The sequence below is a fragment of the Drosophila sulfurigaster genome, chromosome 3 (assembly GCF_023558435.1).
Source record: "Drosophila sulfurigaster albostrigata strain 15112-1811.04 chromosome 3, ASM2355843v2, whole genome shotgun sequence".
Lineage (NCBI taxonomy): Eukaryota > Metazoa > Arthropoda > Insecta > Diptera > Drosophilidae > Drosophila > Drosophila sulfurigaster.
Window position 1 is genome coordinate 37,156,703 of NC_084883.1, and position 21,361 is coordinate 37,178,063.

Here is a 21,361-nt window from a genome sequence, read left to right on the forward strand (position 1 = left end):
TACATTGTCAAGTGGCTTGGCAGTAAAATTGTGCGGGAAATTGTTTTAAAGTTTGTTTGGATGATGATGATCAACGTTGCATAACTGTAGACATGCAACAATGTGCACATTACATTGTTGTTGCAGCTGTAGTTGCACTTCCAGTTGCATTTTGCAGGACGTTGTCTGCTTGTGCTGAAATTGAAATTTCAATTTTAAACACATTTACAAGCAGCTGGACAAGTCGCCAGCTACCACAAATTTCTTCTCTCTCTCTCTCTCTCTCTCTCTCTCTCTCTTTCTCTTGCAATCTCCTTTTCTATCTCTCTCTCTGTGTTGGTCTGTGGTTTTCTTTTTGTTCCGGCTGTGTGAGCACAGGTCCTTAACCGCACCTACGCTATTTTCGTAAGCTTCATGTTAATAAATGAGTATTTCGCACTTTTATAGCCTCTCGCATGCATGTGTATATAGAGTACTCTATATACATATGTACGTATACAGTTATGTGGATGTATGTGTTTGTGTGTCGAGGTGCGTTTTCATTGCAGACTATAAAATTGTGCAGCACTGGCAACCGAATGGCGAAAATGGCAAATGTTCAACGCCTTTGTTATTACGCGATTCAGGACATAGAGGCTACACAAAAAAAATAACACAAGCACGACCGGAGACAGACGACGAAAAACTACTATTGCCAATGCTGGCACTGAGAGAAATACTTTAGCAAATATGCTAATCTATGTATGGAGATATAGAAGGAGTGATAAAAATAGGTCCATGGATAACGATTTTATAGATTTCTTAAATAAGAAGCTAAAGAAAACTGGAAATTTGTGTTCAGACTTTAACAAAAAAAAATCTTATTTTAAATAATATTTCAGCAATCCTAGTAGTGAAGAAATAAATTGAAAAATAAATACTCTTAAGAAAATTCATTGAATTATATTTTTATACTTTAACAAGCCAAGAATAAAACTTCCGAGTTATTAATATGATAGCATTTAGAGTAATGAAAAAATAAAAATAAAAAAACAAGGAAGAAAACCACGAAATACATGAAATACCCACCACCATTTATAAATAAAATTAAATATAATATATAAAACTAATAAATCGCAAAAATACTTAAAAAAAAAAATATACCAAACTCTACATATGGTACTAAATTTTACCACACAAAAGCATTTCTTTTATAACTTCTCAATTTTTCATTTGATTACCAACCCAATTTTTAGGAATAATGAAGACTGCTTACTTGTTATTTATTTATTTATCATTCATTTGATTACTTATGAATTAATTAATAATATGATTTGTTTTACAATATTTTAAAATAATAGTTATAATGACAGCACTGACTTTTATTAATGCAAATGTAATGTATTATTATTGAACTATATTTATTTTGTAATTAACTTCGTAATTTTATTTAATTTGTTCTTTAAATATGCCAAAATGTTTTCTGCAGTGTTTCTTTCTAATATTACGACAACTAATATCCGCATTTGAAGCATCCACTAAACACACAACACATCACGCCCATAGAGCAGCCGTACATCGTCACGAGTGTGCCACATACACATTCACCCATACACCCACTCTCATAGAGAGAGAGTTCTTTCGCTTCTCCAGCACTAAACACGCCCCCCACATAGTGGACGTGCATACATACATATATCCCCTGGACTATGTCATAAATGCGACGACGACTATCATAAAAATGCTGACTTCATTTTGTAAACGCCTCGTGCTGGCATCCCATTTGTGTGTGTGACTGTGTGTGTGCGCCACTGAGTGTGCATGTGTGTGTGTGTGGAAAATATTTAAGGCTGCAAGCGTATAACTTGTTTTTATTCGCACCGCTAGGTGGCGCTCTCGGTAGTTGTCTCTAATGTTGTCGAACGAACGCCAGCAACTTTTATGCCACGTGTGAGAATATTTCAATTGGCTTAGTTTCACTTTTTATTCTGCGCTCCGACTTTTTTGCTCAGTTTATAAATAATTGAAGTCTCTCAATTCACACACCTCTCTAGCCTCAACTCCTGGAAGCCTTCTGCAATTGAGGTTAATTAAATGCAATGAGATTGCACAAAAAAGAAGAAAAAACTAAACACTGGTGAAGTAAAAACAAATCAAAAAACTTGTGTTGAGTAAATTTAATTAAAAAGATCTAAAAGAATGCCAAATAGGCTGAATGACAAAATAGTAATAGAAGAGTACAGGCGAGAAGGGCTTTTAAAGCTTCCTTTGTGCGGAGTATTTAATTGAAATTTATTGATGTCACTTTGCATGGCAATAATTTTAATTTGATTCACAGCCTAAAGAAAAGAAAAAAAAAACGATAATCAAACATAATCTCAGAGTATTATATGAATGTAATGAACTTTATGTAATTGAATACGAAATTCGCTGCGTATACGTAATATAAATTATGTATTTCATTAAAAATAATGAATCAATAATAATAATTGAATTAATAATAGAGTTGCATATTTGGAATTCGTATTTGAATTTTCTTTGGCTGCCTCAACTTTTAACAATCATCGACTGAGTGTGTCATTTATAAACAATTTCAAGCGAAACCGTTTACAGTCTGTATTGAGATGGACTAAGGCGTGTTAATAATAATTCAACATTTGTAATTGGACTATGCTTTCAAAGTCTTGACAATTAAACACTTCTTTTGTAATTATTAATTAGTGCAAAAGTATCATTAGTGCAAAAAATATTTTTAAACTTTTTATAAAGTTTTGTTAATGCTCTTCTACAACTGTCAACTTTACAATGCCTTATCTTTTCGCATAATAATTAATCTGCTCAACTGTTTATTTTTCAATCGAATCCCATTTTTGCTTTGATGAATTGGCAATGCAATAATCTCTTTTATAGACGGCATATCAATGGAATGACAAGTTTTGCACTTAAGCAACTTGAAAAGTCGAAATAAAAATCGGTACTAAACAAGTTGAAGAAGCATCTTAAAAAGTTCTTAAAAGGCACATGTCGTGTATCTCTTTATGTTCGATTGCCACCCCTTCTTCTAACCCTTCCCCTTCCCCCACCCCTTGCACCAACAAGTTTGCCACAATTTGCTTTTGCAGTTGCGTAGACAACGCCATTCGATGACAGCAAACAGCAATCGAATTGGAAGCCTGCTTAAATATTGGAAGGCACTTAAGAATTGTTTGCCAGGCAACTCTCGATTGCTGTCAGTTCCCCTTGTGTTGCTCCTCTCCCCGCTCCCCCTTCCACCCCTTTAGTATCATCGCTTTGCAGTTGTGCCTCTTGGCTTCTTTCTTTTGCCGCTGCTGCTGCTGCTGCTGTCAGTTCACAGCATATGCGAAGAGGCATAAAAACCCAAAAAGAGCACAACTAAGAAAGCGAAGAAGAGGAGTGCTTGAACTACAGATACCCTAGAATATATATTGCATGTAATACTTTTCATTTTAAGCTTATAACAACAATAAGATACACAGCTAAATAATGAATCTTTGCGATAGACAAATGCATCTAATTCGCAGCCAAGTTCAAGCTACTTTTAACACCGCAAATTTACAGGGTACAACTGATACTAGTATTACGCTTAACTAGGATAAAAAAAAAGTCAACTGCGTGTATGAACGAGGCAAGAGAAGCAAAAAAATGGGAAGTGGATCTGCGAAAGGCAAAGCAAACATTGCAGAGTTGCAAAATGCAGTCGAGTGGTTTAAGCGACTCCCCGAGGGCAACTGGTTTGAAGTTAGAGATTGCCATTGGAACTGTAGATGAAACTGAGAAGGAGCCGAGGAGGAGAACTTCTCCTTGTAGCGCGCCTATGACAAATGCCAACGAAAGAAAACTGTTCCGTCGGCAGCGTTACAAAGTTTTTCCATTAAAAAACATTAAATACAAAGTGCGTTCATGTTGATGACGCTCATGATGACGATGCCGATGATGATGATGTTGATGATGATGATGATGACGATGCTCAGCGCTAAAAGATGTGAAAACAAACAGTAAAAACCAGCAAAACGACAAAAGAAAACGATGATAAAAGCCACACACACAAACATACACAAGTACTCACACATATGTATGCATGTGTGTGTGTGTGTGTGATATAGGATTTCTATGGCCTATGATTATAGAGAAGTGTTCGAGTGTCGTGTGTGCAAAGTGCGGATTGGGAATTAGGGAATGAGCAAAGTGTGCAAAGTATGCGAAACGTTGCCAAAAAACTTACGAAAAACCCAACAAAATCAGCAGCAGCAAGTTTTGATAGTCAAACATTTAATACTCACAGCATGCCTCAAGGCAGCGACAGCTATTGCAACTCCTTCGCATTCTGGCTAGAAAGATATGTAGAAGGCAAATAGAAGACGCAACTTTGATTGCAACTAGTTATTGCATTTGGTTAAAATTGTATTTATTATGAAAGTTCCAAATTGCAAAGTAATTTTATTACTTTTATTTGAGACATTTAATTTATTAATATTCATTTTATTAGCCGCTTTTTAGTCTGTAATATAATCGGAACATTTACATTATTTCAGCATTTCAAATATTTGAATTATCTCTTCATTTTATTTTAATTCAGCAATTTTTCTTGTTAACATAAATATAGCGATCGTCATATTTTATGAGTGTGTATTCAAAAATATATATTTAATATTCAAGTTCAAAATGGGAAGACACTTTTATTAATCGTATCGTCTAAAAATTAGGGTTAAGGTTGTGTATTCCATTAATAATTTAATTATTTCTATCAATATTCCATCAATAAATAACTTGCAACTTGGGTAGAAAGAACATCATATCTGGAAATTTTTGGAACGTATCAGCTTTCTTGATTTTTTATGTTCTTTGAATGATCAGCTTAAAAGTATGCACTATTTCGTACTCCAGTGATTCTAGTTTCGGGTTGCTTGGAGCCTCTCTAGTGGTTGTCACTGACATGAACGATGGATCAGTAGTAGATGTTCGATGTTCGGTGTTTTAAAGGGAAATTTTGGTTTTTTCCAGCTCTTATCAGTAGCTGGGACCAGTCGTTGTGTCAAACCGAAAACAAGGTTCAAAAAGCGCCAACAGACAGATACAGAAAACGCCGATGGTGACAATAGAAACACCTTCCATGTTCCTGTAATAAAAAAAATGTTAATTTATGAACTGTTCTAATAGATGTATGTATAAATATTTAGAACGTTTATAAAAATGCTATGGATAATAAAGGCAAATAAAAATGCCTGCATGCATAATACATATATAAAAATGTTCATTTTACAACAGTTTCATTAAACTTACTTTCAAAAAATGTGTCCATAATTTTCCCACGATGCCTGCCAACACCACCAATAATTCTATTAAAATAAAAGAAAACAATGGATTACTTTTTGTTAATAACATTCAAATTAATCTTCACTTACCTTACCACGCGTTGATGCTTCCTCTTTTACCCGGTTGCAAGTGACGAATGTCGATGTTGCAACATTTTTGGCAACATCTATATTATCGATGTTACATCGAGGTTTTTTCCAGCTCTAATCAGTAGCTGGAGATGATGCCTCAGATTCTGGGTCCGCTCTTTGCACCAAACCGAACACAAGACTCCAAAAACGCTTGGAAAGCCAAAAGAACCCCAACAGAACCCCGTTCTACATCAGTTTGTTGGCTTTGCAAGCGTTTCGGGTCTTGTATATTTTCTATAAAAGTAAGAAACAATACAAATTTCCTTGTGCTCTATGCCGGCTGATGGATCAGCCTTACAAAAAAAATCTAGAACCACTTGAGAATTGCAACAGGCAAATAAGTAAAATTTACTGTTTACGTTTTTAATTTATGTAAACAAACCTGCAATTATGCCATACAAATTTGTAATTGGAGAACGAAATATTGCATACAAAAAATAAAAAAAACTACAATTAAGTGTGCTCGACTCTGAGACCCCCGCTACCCATTTTGAATAAAGGCAAAATGTGGCGGTAATATTTTTTTAATATACCAAAATAAACGCAAAAATACTGGACATTTTTGCAATAGTTTATCCAATCGAGTAAGTATTTATAAAAATAAAACATTTGTAGAAATTAACATTGAAAAGCACTTTAAGAAAACATTTGGCCCTAGGTAGTTTGTGGTAATATTTTAAAGGAGACAAGCGAAACATGGAAAAGAGAATGAGAATTAAAAGCAATGCCAAATGCATGGAGAAAAGTCGCTTGCTAATTTAATGAAAATGAAATGCAAAAACAATAAGCTAACGCAATTGACACAAAAGATACAGTGAGCATTGGCAAGTGCAGCTAGCGGGTTGAATTTGAAAGACAAAAGTGAATACGACAAAACGAATGAGAATGTGAGTAGAATAACTATTCACTGCAGAGCGAAACAATGAAAATAAAATCAAAAGACAAAAAGGCATAAAAATAGATATCTTTTGCAAGCATTTTTCTCTCTCTCTCTCTTTTTCCTTTATATTTTGATTTTTGAGAACTTCTTTAAAAGCCGGAAAACTTCCGTTGCGTTGTGATCACAATCTCTAATTCATTGTCATATCTTGTGCATATTATTCACAATTCGTTCGCAAACATTTTGAAGGAGCGAATTTCAGTTTGTATGTGATTTGTGTGTGTATGTAAAATGTGTGTGTGTCAAGTATGTGTGTAGCATGTTGGTGTGTTTGGCATGTGTGTCTTTTGTTTTCACGCTGGACGCTTTTCATTTGGTTTTTCAATTCGGCGGTGCAGTTAGCAGAGCATTAGTCGTGACACATTTGCCCCATCAGTGGTCCACTGGGAGAAAGAATAACAGTGTCACAGAGAGTGAGAGAGAAGGATAAGGGGGAGGAAAGAGAAAGAGTCAGTCATATCATAACGCATCGTCGATTCTCTGCGGAGCATTTTTTATGGTTCGGTAAATCTGTGCGCTCTACTTAAAGCATATTTAAATTTCGCCCAAGGAACTTGAGAAGCGCGCGGGGAAGGGGACAAAGGCAATTGAAAGACGTATGTGCATATGGTAATATTTATGAGTACTCACTAATACACGCTCTTATGCATTTTGAACACAATTTTGCCAGAGTTTCCTTCTCTTCTCGCCCAACCATTTCGCTTCGACTCTGATTCTCTCTCTCTCTCTCTCTCGCTCTGCCCTTGCCCAGCGATTTCATCCTTGGCTAAAATAACATTGCTATGGCAAATTTGCATAAAGAAATCCCTAAACTCACCCATACACACTACACCACACACTCGCACTCACACTCACAGATGTGTGTGTATAGTGCATATTTGAGTTTTGTGTATGACTTTCACATAAACTTCTTTGGTTGCGAACGATGCTCGACGGACTGCAAGCTAACATAAGAAGGAGAGAGAGCGAGTGTTAAGCTGGGGAATTAATTTCGAAGTGAGGCGAAACGGTTAGAAATTTTCAACGTTATTGTATTTATTAAATATTAATCTGCAGAGCGTATAAATTTCATCGACATTCGCCGTCGCCGCCTCCACACGAAGTGTGAACTGAAGACCGACATGAACAAACTGAAACAAGTTGCCAAGTTTTGCGCCGTTCTCCCATTTCAGCTTCCCAACTTACAGCAGCACCATCCCCAGACAATCGGGCAATATTTATATTCAATTACGCTGTTAGTAAGCGCCAAAAAATGTGCTCAGACACTCTTGTTAGTCGTGGGACAAAGTTTAAAGTGTTGGCAGGCAATCGATAAGAAAATAGTAGAGGAAAAATATAATTTAAAATCAAATTTAAGTATACATTTTTAAATATGGAAAATACAATCTTAATTCAATAAGCAAGTCAATAAATATTAGATTTATAATATATAATAAGTATTGACAAGCAATTGATATGAAAAAGGTAGAGGAGAAATATAATTTTAAACAAAATTTAGACTTATTAAAGATGAAGAGTACAATAAATATGTAAATATGTTTGTTTGTATTTCAGCTGTTGATTTCATATTCAAGAAGCACAACAATAATAAATTAAATTTGACGAACCATCAAATTATTGAATATAATGTATAGTTAATTCAATTGCAAATTTGATTCAGATAGATGACTCACAGTTTGCACTTGAATAAACATAAGCATAAGCTCAGCAGACATTTCGATCATGTTATGTATGCATATCAATCATCTTCTAGTCTCGTTAACAATTAATAATATTGAACGTTTTTAATGCAAATTTCGTGCAACAGCAGTGGGCAACACAATCAAATGCATTCATTATGCACAACTGTAAATTGAGTAATAAATAGAAGTGAGAAGCAGCAGCTAAGCTAAGCTGCCAGAATAAACAAGCTCCAAACATTTCAATTAATGTGATTAAAACAAACAACAACAATGCAAATATGTCGTGACATTCTCGTAGGCGTGGCAAACTCATCAAGCGCATCAGAATCAATTACAATTGTAATATTTGTAATTGTTACTAAGTCAATGCTGAGCCTAAGCAAAAACAAGCAACGGACTTCCAAATGCAATTCACAAATTCAAATTGTTTAATTATTAAGAATCTGCTGGAATTTGCAGTAGACCGAAAAGGCCAAAAGACAAATGAGAGAAATTCATATAATTAATTAATTGTAATTTGCAGCAAATTTGCAGTTTTTCATTAGGTCAAACGACAGTTGAGTTCTGTAATGAATACAAATTGCCACGACGGAGAAAGAGAAAAGGAAGAGAAAAGCCAATTGGACTTAGGGATATAATTTACTTGCAATAAATCTGCTAGTTGATTGGGAGTGTATTTGAAATACTAGCTTGTGAAATTGGTTGCAATATTTACGAATCATGAATTTTGCATTACAATAGAAAAGTTATGCTGCCTGTTGTTGAATGCATTATGAATGGCAATTAACAAGAGAATTTCGAAGCAAGAAGTTTAACACTTTGGGTGAGCATAGAGTAATCAAATACGAGTAATAGAAAATTTAATTTGGCACGTATTTTATGTATCTGGCTAGAAAGATATGTAGAAGGCAAATAGATGACGCAACTTTGATTGCAACTAGTTATTGCATTTGGTTAAATTTGTATTTATTATGAAAGTTCTAAATTGCAAAGTAATTTTATTACTTTTATTTGAGACATTTAATTTATTAATATTCATTTTATTAGCCGCTTTTTAATCTGTAATATAATCGAACATTTATATTATTTCAGCATTTCAAATATTTTAATTTTTCATTTAATTTTAATTCAGCAATTTTTCTTGTCAACATAAATATATCGATCGTCATATTTTATGAGTGTGTATTCAAAACATATATTTAATATTCAAGTTCAAAATGGGAAGACACTTTTATTAATCTATCGAAACTTTGCGCACTAGTTAGTATCTCAAAGTGGAGCACATTTTCTTTAAAACAATTCTAAGTCTAAAAAGGTTAAGGTTAAGGTTGGGTATTCCATTAATAATATAATATATAATATTTCTTTCTAATTTAAATATTCCAACAATAAATAAATCAATAAAGCTGCTACGTTTCAAAAATTTTCGGATTTCTTGATTTTTTATGTTCTTTGAATGATCAGCCTTAAAAGTATGCACTATTTCGTACTCCAGTGGTTCCGAAAACGCCGATGGTGACAATAGAAACACTTTCGATGTTCCTGTAATAAAAAAAATGTTAATTTATGAACTGTTCTAATAGATGTATGTATAAATATTTACAACGTTTATAAAAATGCTATGGATATAAACGCAAATAAAGATGTATAGATGCCTGCATGCATGCATATATACAAATGTTCATTTTACAACAGTTTTATTAAACTTACTTTCAAAAATGTGTCCATAATTCTCCCACGATGCCTGCCAACACCACCAATTACTCTATTAAAATAAAAGATAACAATATATTAGTTGTTGTTAATAATATTCAAATTAATCTTCACTTACCTTACCACGCGTTGATGCTTCCTCTTTTACCCGGTTGCAAGTGACGAATGTCGATGTTGCAACATTTTTGGCAACATCTATATTATCGATGTTACATCAAGGTTTTTCCAGCTCTAATCAGTAGCTGTAGATGATGCCTCAGATTCTGGGTCCGCTCTTTGCACCAAACCGAACACAAGGCTCCAGTGGCGCTTGCAAAGCCAAAAGAACCCCAACAGAACCCCGTTCTGTATCAGTTTGTTGGCTTTGCAAGCGTTTCGGGCCTTGTATATTTACTATAAGATTAAGAAACAATACAAATTTCCTTGAGCTCTATGCCGGCTGATGGATCAGCCTTACAAAAAAAATCTAGAACCACTTGAGAATTACAACAGGCAAATAAGTAAAATTTACTGTTTACGTTTTTAATTTATGTAAACAAACCTGCAATTATGCCACACAAACGAAATATTGCATCCTTTTAAGCTGATCATTCAAAGAACATAAAAAAAAAAAAACAAATAAGAAAGTTACAGTCGAGTGTGCTCGACTGTGAGATACCCGCTACCCATTTTTAATAAAGGCAAAATATTGCGGTATCATTTTCAAAATATACCGAAAATACTAAAAAAATACTAAAAATATACCAAATGGTATGTTTGGTATATCACCATTCTAAATATACCATAGACGGCACAATGTGCCAGATTGTCGGCCAAAGCAACTAAGACCCCTAGTAAGTTGACGTTTTTGCCCATACAAAAGTATTTCTTTAATAACTTCCACAATTTTTATCTGATCGCAACCAAATTTTCAGGAATCATAACTACTACTGTAATTATTGTATATACGCAGTAGAATCCGGTTATAACGACGCCGCTTATAGCGTCCGTCCGGTTATTGTGACGTAAACTCGATGACTTGGTGGGTCCCCATACAAATTAAATTGATTAAAACATTAATTAATTGTATTTTAAAAACCTATGGCAACCATAAAATAAACAAAATGTTATTTTTCAACTTTTGGTTAGTAGGTGTTCCGGATATAACGACGGTCCCTTGAAAGTCGCTATAACCGCATTTAACTTGCATTTTAATTTGGTTGCAATATTTACGAATCGAAAACAGTTGAAAAGGTTTGCTGCCTGCTTTGAATGTATTATGCATGACAATTAACTACTGAATTTCTAAGCAAAAACTTTAACACTTTGGTGAGCATAGAGTAATCAAATACGAATAATAGAAAATTTAATTTGGCACGTATTTTATGTATCTGGCTAGAAAGATATGTAGAAGGCAAATAGATGACGCAACTTTGATTGCAACTAGTTATTGCATTTGGTTAAATTTGTATTTATTATGAAAGTTCTAAATTGCAAAGTAATTTTATTACTTTTATTTGAGACATTTAATTTATTAATATTCATTTTATTAGCCGCTTTTTAATCTGTAATATAATCGAACATTTATATTATTTCAGCATTTCAAATATTTTAATTTTTCATTTAATTTTAATTCAGCAATTTTTCTTGTCAACATAAATATATCGATCGTCATATTTTATGAGTGTGTATTCAAAACATATATTTAATATTCAAGTTCAAAATGGGAAGACACTTTTATTAATCTATCGAAACTTTGCGCACTAGTTAGTATCTCAAAGTGGAGCACATTTTCTTTAAAACAATTCTAAGTCTAAAAAGGTTAAGGTTAAGGTTGGGTATTCCATTAATAATATAATATATAATATTTCTTTCTAATTTAAATATTCCAACAATAAATAAATCAATAAAGCTGCTACGTTTCAAAAATTTTCGGATTTCTTGATTTTTTATGTTCTTTGAATGATCAGCCTTAAAAGTATGCACATACAACACTGCTATTGGAGTCAACGCGATCAAGTGGATAGCTTTGATGTCATCCATCCGTATGATGACCTGAAGAAGTTCCTTATGCAGGTGCTGTATCAATTTCAAAACGGACTCATCATCAGCAAGAGCAGTTTACGTGACACTCACTTCAGTCACGAAGGTGCCATCCATCAGCTATACAACGAGCTGTGCAGAAAGGCGGCCAAACCACCAATGCCGCGAATGCTTTTCAGTCAGCTGATTTCGTACTCCAGTGGTTCCGAAAACGCCGATGGTGACAATAGAAACACTTTCGATGTTCCTGTAATAAAAAAAATGTTAATTTATGAACTGTTCTAATAGATGTATGTATAAATATTTACAACGTTTATAAAAATGCTATGGATATAAACGCAAATAAAGATGTATAGATGCCTGCATATATACAAATGTTCATTTTACAACAGTTTTATTAAACTTACTTTCAAAAAATGTGTCCATAATTCTCCCACGATGCCTGCCAACACCACCAATTACTCTATTAAAATAAAAGATAACAATATATTAGTTTTTGTTAATAATATTCAAATTAATCTTCACTTACCTTACCACGCGTTGATGCTTCCTCTTTACCCGGTTGCAAGTGACGAATGTCGATGTTGCAACATTTTTGGCAACATCTATATTATCGATGTTACATCAAGGTTTTTCCAGCTCTAATCAGTAGCTGTAGATGATGCCTCAGATTCTGGGTCCGCTCTTTGCACCAAACCGAACACAAGGCTCCAGTAGCGCTTGCAAAGCCAAAAGAACCCCAACAGAACCCCGTTCTGTATCAGTTTGTTGGCTTTGCAAGCGTTTCGGACCTTGTATATTTACTATAAGATTAAGAAACAATACAAATTTCCTTGAGCTCTATGCCGGCTGATGGATCAGCCTTACAAAAAAAATCTAGAACCACTTGAGAATTACAACAGGCAAATAAGTAAAATTTACTGTTTACGTTTTAATTTATGTAAACAAACCTGCAATTATGCCACACAAACGAAATATTGCATCCTTTTAAGCTGATCATTCAAAGAACATAAAAAATAAAAAAAAAAACAAATAAGAAAGTTACAGTCGAGTGTGCTCGACTGTGAGATACCCGCTACCCATTTTTAATAAAGGCAAAATATTGCGGTATCATTTTCAAAATATACCGAAAATACTAAAAATATACCAAATGGTATGTTTGGTATATCACCATTCTAAATATACCATAGACGGCACAATGTGCCAGATTGTCGGCCAAAGCAACTAAGACCCCTAGTAAGTTGACGTTTTTGCCCATACAAAAGTATTTCTTTAATAACTTCCACAATTTTTATCTGATCGCAACCAAATTTTCAGGAATCATAACTACTACTGTAATTATTGTATATACGCAGTAGAATCCGGTTATAACGACGCCGCTTATAGCGTCCGTCCGGTTATTGTGACGTAAACTCGATGACTTGGTGGGTCCCCATACAAATTAAATTGATTAAAACATTAATTAATTGTATTTTAAAAACCTATGGCAACCATAAAATAAACAAAATGTTATTTTTCAACTTTTGGTTAGTAGGTGTTCCGGATATAACGACGGTCCCTTGAAAGTCGCTATAACCGCATTTAACTTGCATTTTAATTTGGTTGCAATATTTACGAATCGAAAACAGTTGAAAAGGTTTGCTGCCTGCTTTGAATGTATTATGCATGACAATTAACTACTGAATTTCTAAGCAAAAACTTTAACACTTTGGTGAGCATAGAGTAATCAAATACGAATAATAGAAAATTTAATTTGGCACGTATTTTATGTATCTGGCTAGAAAGATATGTAGAAGGCAAATAGATGACGCAACTTTGATTGCAACTAGTTATTGCATTTGGTTAAATTTGTATTTATTATGAAAGTTCTAAATTGCAAAGTAATTTTATTACTTTTGAGACATTTAATTTATTAATATTCATTTTATTAGCCGCTTTTTAATCTGTAATATAATCGAACATTTATATTATTTCAGCATTTCAAATATTTTAATTTTTCATTTAATTTTAATTCAGCAATTTTTCTTGTCAACATAAATATATCGATCGTCATATTTTATGAGTGTGTATTCAAAACATATATTTAATATTCAAGTTCAAAATGGGAAGACACTTTTATTAATCTATCGAAACTTTGCGCACTAGTTAGTATCTCAAAGTGGAGCACATTTTCTTTAAAACAATTCTAAGTCTAAAAAGGTTAAGGTTAAGGTTGGGTATTCCATTAATAATATAATATATAATATTTCTTTCTAATTTAAATATTCCAACAATAAATAAATCAATAAAGCTGCTACGTTTCAAAAATTTTCGGATTTCTTGATTTTTTATGTTCTTTGAATGATCAGCCTTAAAAGTATGCACTATTTCGTACTCCAGTGGTTCCGAAAACGCCGATGGTGACAATAGAAACACTTTCGATGTTCCTGTAATAAAAAAAATGTTAATTTATGAACTGTTCTAATAGATGTATGTATAAATATTTACAACGTTTATAAAAATGCTATGGATATAAACGCAAATAAAGATGTATAGATGCCTGCATGCATGCATATATACAAATGTTCATTTTACAACAGTTTTATTAAACTTACTTTCAAAAAATGTGTCCATAATTCTCCCACGATGCCTGCCAACACCACCAATTACTCTATTAAAATAAAAGATAACAATATATTAGTTTTTGTTAATAATATTCAAATTAATCTTCACTTACCTTACCACGCGTTGATGCTTCCTCTTTTACCCGGTTGCAAGTGACGAATGTCGATGTTGCAACATTTTTGGCAACATCTATATTATCGATGTTACATCAAGGTTTTTCCAGCTCTAATCAGTAGCTGTAGATGATGCCTCAGATTCTGGGTCCGCTCTTTGCACCAAACCGAACACAAGGCTCCAGTGGCGCTTGCAAAGCCAAAAGAACCCCAACAGAACCCCGTTCTGTATCAGTTTGTTGGCTTTGCAAGCGTTTCGGGCCTTGTATATTTACTATAAGATTAAGAAACAATACAAATTTCCTTGAGCTCTATGCCGGCTGATGGATCAGCCTTACAAAAAAAATCTAGAACCACTTGAGAATTACAACAGGCAAATAAGTAAAATTTACTGTTTACGTTTTAATTTATGTAAACAAACCTGCAATTATGCCACACAAACGAAATATTGCATCCTTTTAAGCTGATCATTCAAAGAACATAAAAAATAAAAAAAAAAACAAATAAGAAAGTTACAGTCGAGTGTGCTCGACTGTGAGATACCCGCTACCCATTTTAATAAAGGCAAAATATTGCGGTATCATTTTCAAAATATACCGAAAATACTAAAAAAATACTAAAAATATACCAAATGGTATGTTTGGTATATCACCATTCTAAATATACCATAGACGGCACAATGTGCCAGATTGTCGGCCAAAGCAACTAAGACCCCTAGTAAGTTGACGTTTTTGCCCATACAAAAGTATTTCTTTAATAACTTCCACAATTTTTATCTGATCGCAACCAAATTTTCAGGAATCATAACTACTACTGTAATTATTGTATATACGCAGTAGAATCCGGTTATAACGACGCCGCTTATAGCGTCCGTCCGGTTATTGTGACGTAAACTCGATGACTTGGTGGGTCCCCATACAAATTAAATTGATTAAAACATTAATTAATTGTATTTTAAAAACCTATGGCAACCATAAAATAAACAAAATGTTATTTTTCAACTTTTGGTTAGTAGGTGTTCCGGATATAACGACGGTCCCTTGAAAGTCGCTATAACCGCATTTAACTTGCATTTTAATTTGGTTGCAATATTTACGAATCGAAAACAGTTGAAAAGGTTTGCTGCCTGCTTTGAATGTATTATGCATGACAATTAACTACTGAATTTCTAAGCAAAAACTTTAACACTTTGGTGAGCATAGAGTAATCAAATACGAATAATAGAAAATTTAATTTGGCACGTATTTTATGTATCTGGCTAGAAAGATATGTAGAAGGCAAATAGATGACGCAACTTTGATTGCAACTAGTTATTGCATTTGGTTAAATTTGTATTTATTATGAAAGTTCTAAATTGCAAAAGTAATTTTATTACTTTTATTTGAGACATTTAATTTATTAATATTCATTTTATTAGCCGCTTTTTAATCTGTAATATAATCGAACATTTATATTATTTCAGCATTTCAAATATTTTAATTTTTCATTTAATTTTAATTCAGCAATTTGTCTTGTCAACATAAATATATCGATCGTCATATTTTATGAGTGTGTATTCAAAACATATATTTAATATTCAAGTTCAAAATGGGAAGACACTTTTATTAATCTATCGAAACTTTGCGCACTAGTTAGTATCTCAAAGTGGAGCACATTTTCTTTAAAACAATTCTAAGTCTAAAAAGGTTAAGGTTAAGGTTGGGTATTCCATTAATAATATATAATATTTCTTTCTAATTTAAATATTCCAACAATAAATAAATCAATAAAGCTGCTACGTTTCAAAAATTTTCGGATTTCTTGATTTTTTATGTTCTTTGAATGATCAGCCTTAAAAGTATGCACATACAACACTATTGGAGTCAACGCGATCAAGTGGATAGCTTTGATGTCATCCATCCGTATGATGACCTGAAGAAGTTCCTTATGCAGGTGCTGTATCAATTTCAAAACGGACTCATCATCAGCAAGAGCAGTTTACGTGACACTCACTTCAGTCACGAAGGTGCCATCCATCAGCTATACAACGAGCTGTGCAGAAAGGCGGCCAAACCACCAATGCCGCGAATGCTTTTCAGTCAGCTGATTTCGTACTCCAGTGGTTCCGAAAACGCCGATGGTGACAATAGAAACACTTTCGATGTTCCTGTAATAAAAAAAATGTTAATTTATGAACTGTTCTAATAGATGTATGTATAAATATTTACAACGTTTATAAAAATGCTATGGATATAAACGCAAATAAAGATGTATAGATGCCTGCATGCATGCATATATACAAATGTTCATTTTACAACAGTTTTATTAAACTTACTTTCAAAAAATGTGTCCATAATTCTCCCACGATGCCTGCCAACACCACCAATTACTCTATTAAAATAAAAGATAACAATATATTAGTTTTTGTTAATAATATTCAAATTAATCTTCACTTACCTTACCACGCGTTGATGCTTCCTCTTTTACCCGGTTGCAAGTGACGAATGTCGATGTTGCAACATTTTTGGCAACATCTATATTATCGATGTTACATCAAGGTTTTTCCAGCTCTAATCAGTAGCTGTAGATGATGCCTCAGATTCTGGGTCCGCTCTTTGCACCAAACCGAACACAAGGCTCCAGTAGCGCTTGCAAAGCCAAAAGAACCCCAACAGAACCCCGTTCTGTATCAGTTTGTTGGCTTTGCAAGCGTTTCGGGACCTTGTATATTTACTATAAGATTAAGAAACAATACAAATTTCCTTGAGCTCTATGCCGGCTGATGGATCAGCCTTACAAAAAAAATCTAGAACCACTTGAGAATTACAACAGGCAAATAAGTAAAATTTACTGTTTACGTTTTAATTTATGTAAACAAACCTGCAATTATGCCACACAAACGAAATATTGCATCCTTTTAAGCTGATCATTCAAAGAACATAAAAATAAAAAAAACAAATAAGAAAGTTACAGTCGAGTGTGCTCGACTGTGAGATACCCACTACCCATTTTAATAAAGGCAAAATATTGCGGTATCATTTTCAAAATATACCGAAAATACTAAAAATACTAAAAATATACCAAATGGTATGTTTGGTATATCACCATTCTAAATATACCATAGACGGCACAATGTGCCAGATTGTCGGCCAAAGCAACTAAGACCCTAGTAAGTTGACGTTTTTGCCCATACAAAAGTATTTCTTTAATAACTTCCACAATTTTTATCTGATCGCAACCAAATTTTCAGGAATCATAACTACTACTGTAATTATTGTATATACGCAGTAGAATCCGGTTATAACGACGCCGCTTATAGCGTCCGTCCGGTTATTGTGACGTAAACTCGATGACTTGGTGGGTCCCCATACAAATTAAATTGATTAAAACATTAATTAATTGTATTTTAAAAACCTATGGCAACCATAAAATAAACAAAATGTTATTTTTCAACTTTTGGTTAGTAGGTGTTCCGGATATAACGACGGTCCCTTGAAAGTCGCTATAACCGCATTTAACTTGCATTTTAATTTGGTTGCAATATTTACGAATCGAAAACAGTTGAAAAGGTTTGCTGCCTGCTTTGAATGTATTATGCATGACATTTAACTACTGAATTTCTAAGCAAAAACTTTAACACTTTGGTGAGCATAGAGTAATCAAATACGAATAATAGAAAATTTAATTTGGCACGTATTTTATGTATCTGGCTAGAAAGATATGTAGAAGGCAAATAGATGACGCAACTTTGATTGCAACTAGTTATTGCATTTGGTTAAATTTGTATTTATTATGAAAGTTCTAAATTGCAAAGTAATTTTATTACTTTTATTTGAGACATTTAATTTATTAATATTCATTTTATTAGCCGCTTTTTAATCTGTAATATAATCGAACATTTATATTATTTCAGCATTTCAAATATTTTAATTTTTCATTTAATTTTAATTCAGCAATTTTTCTTGTCAACATAAATATATCGATCGTCATATTTTATGAGTGTGTATTCAAAACATATATTTAATATTCAAGTTCAAAATGGGAAGACACTTTTATTAATCTATCGAAACTTTGCGCACTAGTTAGTATCTCAAAGTGGAGCACATTTTCTTTAAAACAATTCTAAGTCTAAAAGGTTAAGGTTAAGGTTGGGTATTCCATTAATAATATAATATATAATATTTCTTTCCAATTTAAATATTCCAACAATAAATAAATCAATAAAGCTGCTACGTTTCAAAAATTTTCGGATTTCTTGATTTTTTATGTTCTTTGAATGATCAGCCTTAAAAGTATGCACATACAACACTGCTATTGGAGTCAACGCGATCAAGTGGATAGCTTTGATGTCATCCATCCGTATGATGACCTGAAGAAGTTCCTTATGCAGGTGCTGTATCAATTTCAAAACGGACTCATCATCAGCAAGAGCAGTTTACGTGACACTCACTTCAGTCACGAAGGTGCCATCCATCAGCTATACAACGAGCTGTGCAGAAAGGCGGCCAAACCACCAATGCCGCGAATGCTTTTCAGTCAGCTGATTTCGTACTCCAGTGGTTCCGAAAACGCCGATGGTGACAATAGAAACACTTTCGATGTTCCTGTAATAAAAAAAATGTTAATTTATGAACTGTTCTAATAGATGTATGTATAAATATTTACAACGTTTATAAAAATGCTATGGATATAAACGCAAATAAAGATGTATAGATGCCTGCATGCATGCATATATACAAATGTTCATTTTACAACAGTTTTATTAAACTTACTTTCAAAAAATGTGTCCATAATTCTCCCACGATGCCTGCCAACACCACCAATTACTCTATTAAAATAAAAGATAACAATATATTAGTTTTTGTTAATAATATTCAAATTAATCTTCACTTACCTTACCACGCGTTGATGCTTCCTCTTTTACCCGGTTGCAAGTGACGAATGTCGATGTTGCAACATTTTTGGCAACATCTATATTATCGATGTTACATCAAGGTTTTTCCAGCTCTAATCAGTAGCTGTAGATGATGCCTCAGATTCTGGGTCCGCTCTTTGCACCAAACCGAACACAAGGCTCCAGTAGCGCTTGCAAAGCCAAAAGAACCCCAACAGAACCCCGTTCTGTATCAGTTTGTTGGCTTTGCAAGCGTTTCGGGCCTTGTATATTTACTATAAGATTAAGAAACAATACAAATTTCCTTGAGCTCTATGCCGGCTGATGGATCAGCCTTACAAAAAAAATCTAGAACCACTTGAGAATTACAACAGGCAAATAAGTAAAATTTACTGTTTACGTTTTTAATTTATGTAAACAAACCTGCAATTATGCCACACAAACGAAATATTGCATCCTTTTAAGCTGATCATTCAAAGAACATAAAAAAAAAAAAAAACAAATAAGAAAGTTACAGTCGAGTGTGCTCGACTGTGAGATACCCGCTACCCATTTTAATAAAGGCAAAATATTGCGGTATCATTTTCAAAATATACCGAAAATACTAAAAATACTAAAAATATACCAAATGGTATGTTTGGTATATCACCATTCTAAATATACCATAGACGGCACAATGTGCCAGATTGTCGGCCAAAGCAACTAAGACCCCTAGTAAGTTGACGTTTTTGCCCATACAAAAGTATTTCTTTAATAACTTCCACAATTTTTATCTGATCGCAACCAAATTTTCAGGAATCATAACTACTACTGTAATTATTGTATATACGCAGTAGAATCCGGTTATAACGACGCCGCTTATAGCGTCCGTCCGGTTATTGTGACGTAAACTCGATGACTTGGTGGGTCCCCATACAAATTAAATTGATTAAAACATTAATTAATTGTATTTTAAAAACCTATGGCAACCATAAAATAAACAAAATGTTATTTTTCAACTTTTGGTTAGTAGGTGTTCCGGATATAACGACGGTCCCTTGAAAGTCGCTATAACCGCATTTAACTTGCATTTTAATTTGGTTGTAATATTTACGAATCGAAAACAGTTGAAAAGGTTTGCTGCCTGCTTTGAATGTATTATGCATGACAATTAACTACTGAATTTCTAAGCAAAAACTTTAACACTTTGGTGAGCATAGAATAATCAAATACGAGTAATAGAAGTGTAATTTAGTCTTTTAAGACAAAAAAAATATAAAAAGAATCACCTAATATTAAATTGTACTTATGAGATATAAAAAAAAAAAATCGTAATTCAAATTTTATGGTACACGGCAATCAAATTCGAGTAACAAAAATTAGATTTAGACTTTTACTTCATGCATTTTGTGTAGTGTACAATATTGCCCCAAAAAGTATGCTACATTTTTTAAATCAAATATCTATGGCTTTGCATTCTGTGTGCTCTGCTAATATCGCATTTAAAAGCTTGGATGCTTTTATTAAATTTCAGAGAAAAGTGCATAAAAGTAGTGGAAAATGGTTGGCAATTTGCCTTGGTCATAAATTCAATTGGGGCTCAGTTTTTATGACCAGCTCTTGAGGCGTATCGACGAGCAGCAGCAAAAGCAACATTAGAGGGTTGTCCTGCTGCCGTTGCCGTTGCCGTTGCCGTTACTGTTGCTGCTGCTGCTGCTAAATGTTGCGCTAAGCAGTAAAAATTACATTATGAAATTAATACACAACAAAGGAAGAAAAAAGAAAAGGAAAAAGTGCAGCCAGGTTGGCAACAACACACACACACACATAAGCGTTGCAGTTTGCTTCTATTGCATTAGTTAGAGTGCAGGTGAAATTGGTGAAGAGAGGCGGAATAACAGGGGCTTGGCTTTGGCTTTGGAATTGGCGGAACGTGTGTGCCGTAATGGCATTTATGACGACGACGGCGACGACGACGACAACGTCGACGACACCGTAAAGTCAAACAACTT

General features: G+C 33.5%; 6 long non-coding RNA genes across 7 annotated transcripts; all 6 read right to left on the reverse strand.

Moving 5' to 3' along the window:
• Nucleotides 1-4,866: 4,866 nt before the first annotated feature.
• LOC133844929 (uncharacterized) lies at nt 4,867-5,676 on the reverse strand. The gene is made up of 3 exons (XR_009894656.1): nt 5,382-5,676; nt 5,260-5,315; nt 4,867-5,095 (listed from the first exon to the last, which is right to left on the reverse strand). It is a non-coding gene; the product is annotated as an uncharacterized LOC133844929 (long non-coding RNA).
• A 3,706-nt stretch (nt 5,677-9,382) lies between these two features.
• On the reverse strand, nt 9,383-10,175 carry LOC133844928 (uncharacterized). Its single transcript, XR_009894655.1, has 3 exons — nt 9,877-10,175; nt 9,756-9,810; nt 9,383-9,587 (listed from the first exon to the last, which is right to left on the reverse strand). It is a non-coding gene; the product is annotated as an uncharacterized LOC133844928 (long non-coding RNA).
• Nucleotides 10,176-11,966: 1,791 nt separating this feature from the next.
• On the reverse strand, nt 11,967-12,583 carry LOC133844931 (uncharacterized). 2 transcript variants are annotated; one of them, XR_009894658.1, is made up of 3 exons: nt 12,315-12,583; nt 12,188-12,243; nt 11,967-12,027 (listed from the first exon to the last, which is right to left on the reverse strand). It is a non-coding gene; the product is annotated as an uncharacterized LOC133844931 (long non-coding RNA). The 2 variants fall into 2 exon arrangements; XR_009894657.1 differs by having other exon boundaries at nt 12,310-12,583.
• A 1,416-nt stretch (nt 12,584-13,999) lies between these two features.
• On the reverse strand, nt 14,000-14,788 carry LOC133843522 (uncharacterized). The gene is made up of 3 exons (XR_009894515.1): nt 14,497-14,788; nt 14,375-14,430; nt 14,000-14,206 (listed from the first exon to the last, which is right to left on the reverse strand). It is a non-coding gene; the product is annotated as an uncharacterized LOC133843522 (long non-coding RNA).
• Nucleotides 14,789-16,582: 1,794 nt separating this feature from the next.
• Nucleotides 16,583-17,233, reverse strand: LOC133843855 (uncharacterized). Its single transcript, XR_009894547.1, has 3 exons — nt 16,934-17,233; nt 16,812-16,867; nt 16,583-16,643 (listed from the first exon to the last, which is right to left on the reverse strand). It is a non-coding gene; the product is annotated as an uncharacterized LOC133843855 (long non-coding RNA).
• Nucleotides 17,234-19,019: 1,786 nt separating this feature from the next.
• LOC133843838 (uncharacterized) lies at nt 19,020-19,668 on the reverse strand. The gene is made up of 3 exons (XR_009894546.1): nt 19,371-19,668; nt 19,249-19,304; nt 19,020-19,080 (listed from the first exon to the last, which is right to left on the reverse strand). It is a non-coding gene; the product is annotated as an uncharacterized LOC133843838 (long non-coding RNA).
• Nucleotides 19,669-21,361: the final 1,693 nt, after the last annotated feature.